Raw genomic sequence first — 6,016 nt, 5'->3', positions numbered from 1 at the left:
GCAGGGGGGCTTGCTGGGACTCATAGTTCCACAGCAATATACAATAGTATTCATCTTTTTTTACACTTTATCAGACCGGTGGCCACCGCTCCAGGGCCACCGGGGACAGCCCCAGGCTTCAACCTGGGTAGGGTAATTCTGGAGGGGGGACCCCTTTATTGGGGGGGTCCCCCATCCCAAGGACCCTTGCCCAGGCTGACCAGTCAGGGGGTAATGTTTTGGCCGCGGGACCTTATATAATAAGTGTCCCCTGGCTGTGACATTACCCTGCTGGTTGGTTGGGCCTGGTGCTGGTTTGGGGGACCCCTAGTCATTTTGTCACTCGTATTTCGGTAACCAGGACCAGCCCTTGGGCCTGGTGCTGGTTGTAAAAAATACAGGGAACCCCTATGCAAATTTTTCCCTGATTTTCCCTGGATTCCAGCCTCGTACAGTAATTGCCTCTTCTGGGTTCCTTTTCCTATGTAACCATGGCCTTTATTCTGATCTGTGCGGAAATTCCCGCATTCTTACGGAGCGGTCCGCACGCCACGGTGTTTTTCCGCATGCGGCCATCGTCCGTAGAAACGCCCACGTGTACTCCGCATTCGGACGGACTCACTCTTTAAGAACAGGGCGTGTTTACGGACGACATACAAACCATGCGTGTGCGGGAGAAACACTCCGATTCGGCACGGTATTACAGAGTATTACAGAGTATGCTCGGGAATACCGCATCCGAACGGGAGCCAAGCGGTGCTACCGCACGTAAGCGGAGGATTTCCGCCAAACAACCCACTATGAAGTATCTTCTGCAATACATCACATGACCCACTTATTCAATTACCTACCCTCATAAAAAACAGCTTATTTGGAATTGGAATCAATTAGATTCCAATATATCCTTACAAGCATGCCTAACACATGCATAGCACACATTAACCCTTACAGCAATGTAAGTGCAATGGTTTCAATTAAAGCACTGACAAGCGGCCTATTAGTGAGTAATGAGTAAAGGAGTAGATTCTATTGGGTTCAGGTGTTAATGGTTGTAGTCATTAGGCGTACGTTCGCCTACCGCATGAACGAGTGGTGTCCGCAAAGCAATAGTACACTTGTGGACACCGCACATTTCAGCCCTTTTTGCTCGCGTGCATTCGGAGTGGTTTCCGAATGTACGCCCCCCAACATAAGTGTACTCCCCCGTGTCCGCCCATGTTTCCGCCCCGTTTTGCCCACTTTGAAACTACGCCCATGTGTCATTCCGCATGACGCCCATAATACGCCCCTATTTCCCGAATGATAGCGGTGACCAGTTTTGGACGGTCTTTGTCCGAACTGGTACCGAGTCAAGGCGTGGCACATGCGCGTAGCGTTCTCCACGCATGCGCAGACGCCGTAAAGACGCAATCCGTAAGAACGCGGTAAAGTCCGCATCAATCAGAATAAGGGCCCATGGGAGGAGACCAAGGAGGTCATTCTGATTGCTTCCCTCCCCCACACGTTCCCTAAGGGGAGTGATGTTCTGTGTCCGCGCATAACTATTTATGCGCATGGGCAAGCTCTCTTTGCAAATGGACACAGTGAGTTGCAAAGTCGCCGGCCCGTTCCCACTGAGCAGTGCGGGTGTGGGGTTGCGGGCACGCCATGCAAATCCCATGCAAACACTGGGTGTTCCCATGCAAATGGTGCTGTAATGCTGGTGCCGGGGGCGGGCAGCTGACATCACCAGATGTAGCAGGGTGCCACAAATATGAGTCACTTAGATTTGCAAGCACTTAAGATGGATGGATATGGGTCAGACCAATACAGTAGTACAATGGGGAACATTCACAGTAATAAGTGGGAAATAACACATCAGTCACACATCAGTCACTGACTTGTCTTACTTTTTATTGTTGAAACAACAGATTCATATATACATACATCTGTACATTCATTTCTGTATGTGCATGTATATTTATTATTGTTATTACATGCATCATATCTACATACAGGATATAAAAGGCTAAATACTCCTCATCTCCGTGGTAAAGTACCGCCTGTGACCACTAGAGGCCACTCAGCGGACCAAATTATACCTTAGAAAGTGTACGCAACATGTTATGTTTCAAACTTGCTGGATATGGAGAGAGGGAGTTGTGAAGACAGAGATTGGGGGTAGGGGATTACCCGTTAACGGGACAGGCTTGGGTAGGGGGATTAGCTGTCAACGGGACAGGCTTGGGTAGGGGGAATAGCCGTCAACGGGACAGGCTTGGGTAGGGGGATTAGCTGTCAACGGGACAGGCTTCGGTAGGGGGATTAGCCGTCAACGGGACTGGCTTTTAACATTGACTCAGTGAGTCTGATTTCCAGGTCTTAACACTCGACCCTTGGCATGCCGTCCTCCTCCTGCCAGATGAGGCCAACAGAGATGATGTTCCTGAAGATTCTCTTCCTATAAAAACAAACAAGTGACTGTTATTGTAAAGACACAAACGTTTGCCATGTACAAGTCCTCTCAATATTTCCTGGCCTGCAGCTATATATCACCTGCACCATGTTAGTGGCCCTTACTGAATACATGTATCTGTGTGATTCCTCTTTGGACCAATCATAGCGCTGATGCTGTGGGTGTGACATGACAAGGACGGCCCCATACAGGAAGCTCAGTGTACAGTTATGTGAGATCCCTATTTTCTAAGTGATCTGACTAGATTGCATAGAAATGAAGCATACATCACTGTGTGTGTAGGGCCCATCGCGATAGTGATGTGTGGCCCCGTGCGTCGCTAGTAGATGTAGATACTGCATGCTGTATTAATCTAGTCATCACCTCTCTTCTCTCTTTTGAGAATGTGGGCAGTGATAGATCGTTCAGCACACAGCGCTGGTGCAGTCCTGAGCGGTGTGTGCTGTGTGCTGTGCGCTATGTGCTGAGCGATCTAGCATCATTCAGATCACTGATAATATCGCTAGGTGTGTATAGGCCCCATAGTTTACATGACTTCATTTCTCCTGTAGGGTTTCTCTTATTATATTCTTACACTCATTATTATAATGATATATACATGTATGTCATACTACTAGGATACCAGCCAATCAGCGCTCTGTGTGATAGAACTTCTGTAGCAGCCCCAGCTGCAGGCAGATAAGGAGATACCATTTCTACATCACAGCAGATGTGTAAGACACGAGACCTGACATCTACCCCAGCGACCAGAGCGGGGAGGACGCACGTATTGTGCCGGCAACCTACCTGGGGGAGAAGTCACTGATGGTATCTGAGGTATCTGATGAGGAGTCAGAGCTGCTGCTGCTGGTGTCTGATGATGATGATGACTGGTCCGTCAAATTATAATAGCCACTGCTGCTGCTACTGGTGATATCATAAGACGATATTGTGTCATCCGTCATCGTGTGAGACACTGGGGACTCCTCACGCCTCTTCCCCTCACTCTTGCAGGCTAGAAAATGATAGACAGAAGCTGATTGGTTGCTATAGACAACATCACCTCATTATTATAGTAAATGTACCCCATGCTGTTTATTGGCTTTATGTAATGGACTGCGAGTTCTGTGCGGAGGCGCAATCTCCTCTGTAGATTTAATGCAGTATAATGTATAAGGCAGAATCAGGCTGGTGAGATAACAAGCTCCTGTCCCCTCACAGAACTCCCAGCCTATTACATACATACATACATACATACATACATACATACATACATACTAGTTATCTGCCTTTCACAGAACCCCCAGCCTATTACATATATACTAGTTACCTGCCTGTCACAGAACCCCCAGCTTATTACATATATACTAGTTATCTGCCTGTCACAGAACTCCCAGCTTATTACATATATACTAGTTATCTGCCTGTCACAGAACTCCCAGCTTATTACATACATACTAGTTATCTGCCTGTCACAGAACTCCCAGCTTATTACATACATACTAGTTACCTGCCTGTCACAGAACTCCCAGCCTATTACATATATACTAGTTACCTGCCTGTCACATAGCTCCCAGCCTATTACATATATACTAGTTACCTGCCTGTCACAGAAATCCCAGCCTATTACATATATACTAGTTACCTGCCTGTCACAGAACTCCCAGCTTATTACATATATACTAGTTACCTGCCTGTCACAGAACTCCCAGCTTATTACATATATATTAGTTATCTGCCTGTCACAGAACTCCCAGCTTATTATATATATACTAGTTACCTGCCTGTCACAGAACTCCCAGCCTATTACATACATACTAGTTATCTGCCTGTCACAGAACTCCCAGCTTATTACATATATACTAGTTACCTGCCTGTCACAGAACTCCCAGCCTATTACATATATACTAGTTACCAGCCTGTCACAGAACTCCCAGCTTATTACATATATACTAGTTACCAGCCTGTCACAGAACTCCCAGCATATTACATATATACTAGTTACCAGCCTGTCACAGAACTCCCAGCCTATTACATATATACTAGTTACCTGCCTGTCACAGAACTCCCAGCTTATTACATACATACTAGTTATCTGCCTGTCACAGAACTCCCAGCTTATTACTTACATACTAGTTACCTGCCTGTCACAGAACTCCCAGCCTATTACATATATACTAGTTACCTGCCTGTCACAGAACTCCCAGCCTATTACATACATACTAGTTACCTGCCTGTCACAGAACTCCCAGCTTATTACATATATACCAGTTACCTGCCTGTCACAGAACTCCCAGCCTATTACATATATACTAGTTATGCCTCTGCACCTGGGGGAAGCTTACCTTCACTGATCAGGTACTCCATGATCTCTGCCACGACTGCTGCCGCGTCCTCTGTGAGCAGAGTAGTGTCCAGCTCGGTGGGAAGTTCGCCAGACACTTTGGCGCACGGCACAGGGGGCTGCACGGTGACGGGGTGCTTAGCCGCTCCTTTAGTAAGCCTCACAGACTTGCTTGGCTGTAAGGAGCAGAGGAAGAGACATCATAAGCTGTGACTACATAACTCTCCGCAGTGCATGCACTGTCTACCATGGAAGCAATAGAACAGACCGATAGCCAAGGAATGGGACATGTTGGTAAGTATGTATGCACAAGTAATAAAATCAGAGCAGCTATAAGCGATGACGTTATTACCAGTACTGTACTAGGGATGGCCATTGTTACGATTGCCATTGATGGTTGCCATCAATGTCAAGAGTGCAACTGGCCATCAATAGTGTTAAACTATGCAATGAATGGCCATCGATATTTTTACTTATCGATGGTCATACTTTGTGTTTGACTGGTTGGCCTGTGCCATAATCAAAACACAGGGGCAGGGTTACACAGATGTTGGGGACAGAGCTATGCTCTGTGTCCCGGGAACTATGGAAAAAACAAACAAAAGCAAAACATCGGTATTGCTGTGCCATCAATGGAGGGAACCCATCTAGTTCTCCCCCATCTATGGCAAAAGTATTTAACATTGGCCATAAACCATCGATGATTCGGAATCATCGATGGTCGATGGCCATCCCTATACTGTTCTACATACATTGTTTACAGAGCACAGGCCGGGCTGCAGTCACAGCAGCTGCTGCAATCTGAGCTCTCAGGTGATTGGCAGATAATTGGCAGTATGCCAAGAGGAGAATAGTTACATTTGCAGAACTTGTATAGGAGGGAATCCACATTGCATGCAATGCTGACATATCTGAGCACCCAGAACACATGGGACAGACATGAGATAATAAGGCAAAGAGGCAAAAATCATACTCCTCTACTCTTCCAGACAGGCCAGGAGGCTCCCAAAAAATCCCTTATAGCCCCCAGGACAGCAGGTAAGTCTCCCGCAATGCCTTGCCCCTCCTGCCAGCACTTCCCCACTTAGTCCGCTGAGCCCCCCTTACCCATGCAAAGGCGGGTGAGGCAATGACGTGATTCACTGTAAACCACTTAATCATAACCCCACCCACACTTTGCAATGTTGGTAATAGAAGGGGGCAGGTCTATAATGATGCATCGCATCTTCACGCCCCCAGACCGCCTTCTCCATGCCACC

The 6,016-nt window shown here is 47.1% G+C and overlaps 1 long non-coding RNA gene across 1 annotated transcript; it reads right to left on the bottom strand.

The window, feature by feature from the left end:
• Positions 1–1,923: 1,923 nt before the first annotated feature.
• LOC146059193 (uncharacterized) lies at positions 1,924–3,421 on the bottom strand. Its single transcript, XR_014470171.1, has 2 exons — positions 3,221–3,421; positions 1,924–2,419 (listed from the first exon to the last, which is right to left on the bottom strand). It is a non-coding gene; the product is annotated as an uncharacterized LOC146059193 (long non-coding RNA).
• Positions 3,422–6,016: the final 2,595 nt, after the last annotated feature.

This window comes from Crinia signifera, chromosome 2 (genome assembly GCF_055691185.1).
Source record: "Crinia signifera chromosome 2, ASM5569118v1, whole genome shotgun sequence".
Lineage (NCBI taxonomy): Eukaryota > Metazoa > Chordata > Amphibia > Anura > Myobatrachidae > Crinia > Crinia signifera.
This window is presented reverse-complemented; position numbering and strand designations above follow the sequence as displayed.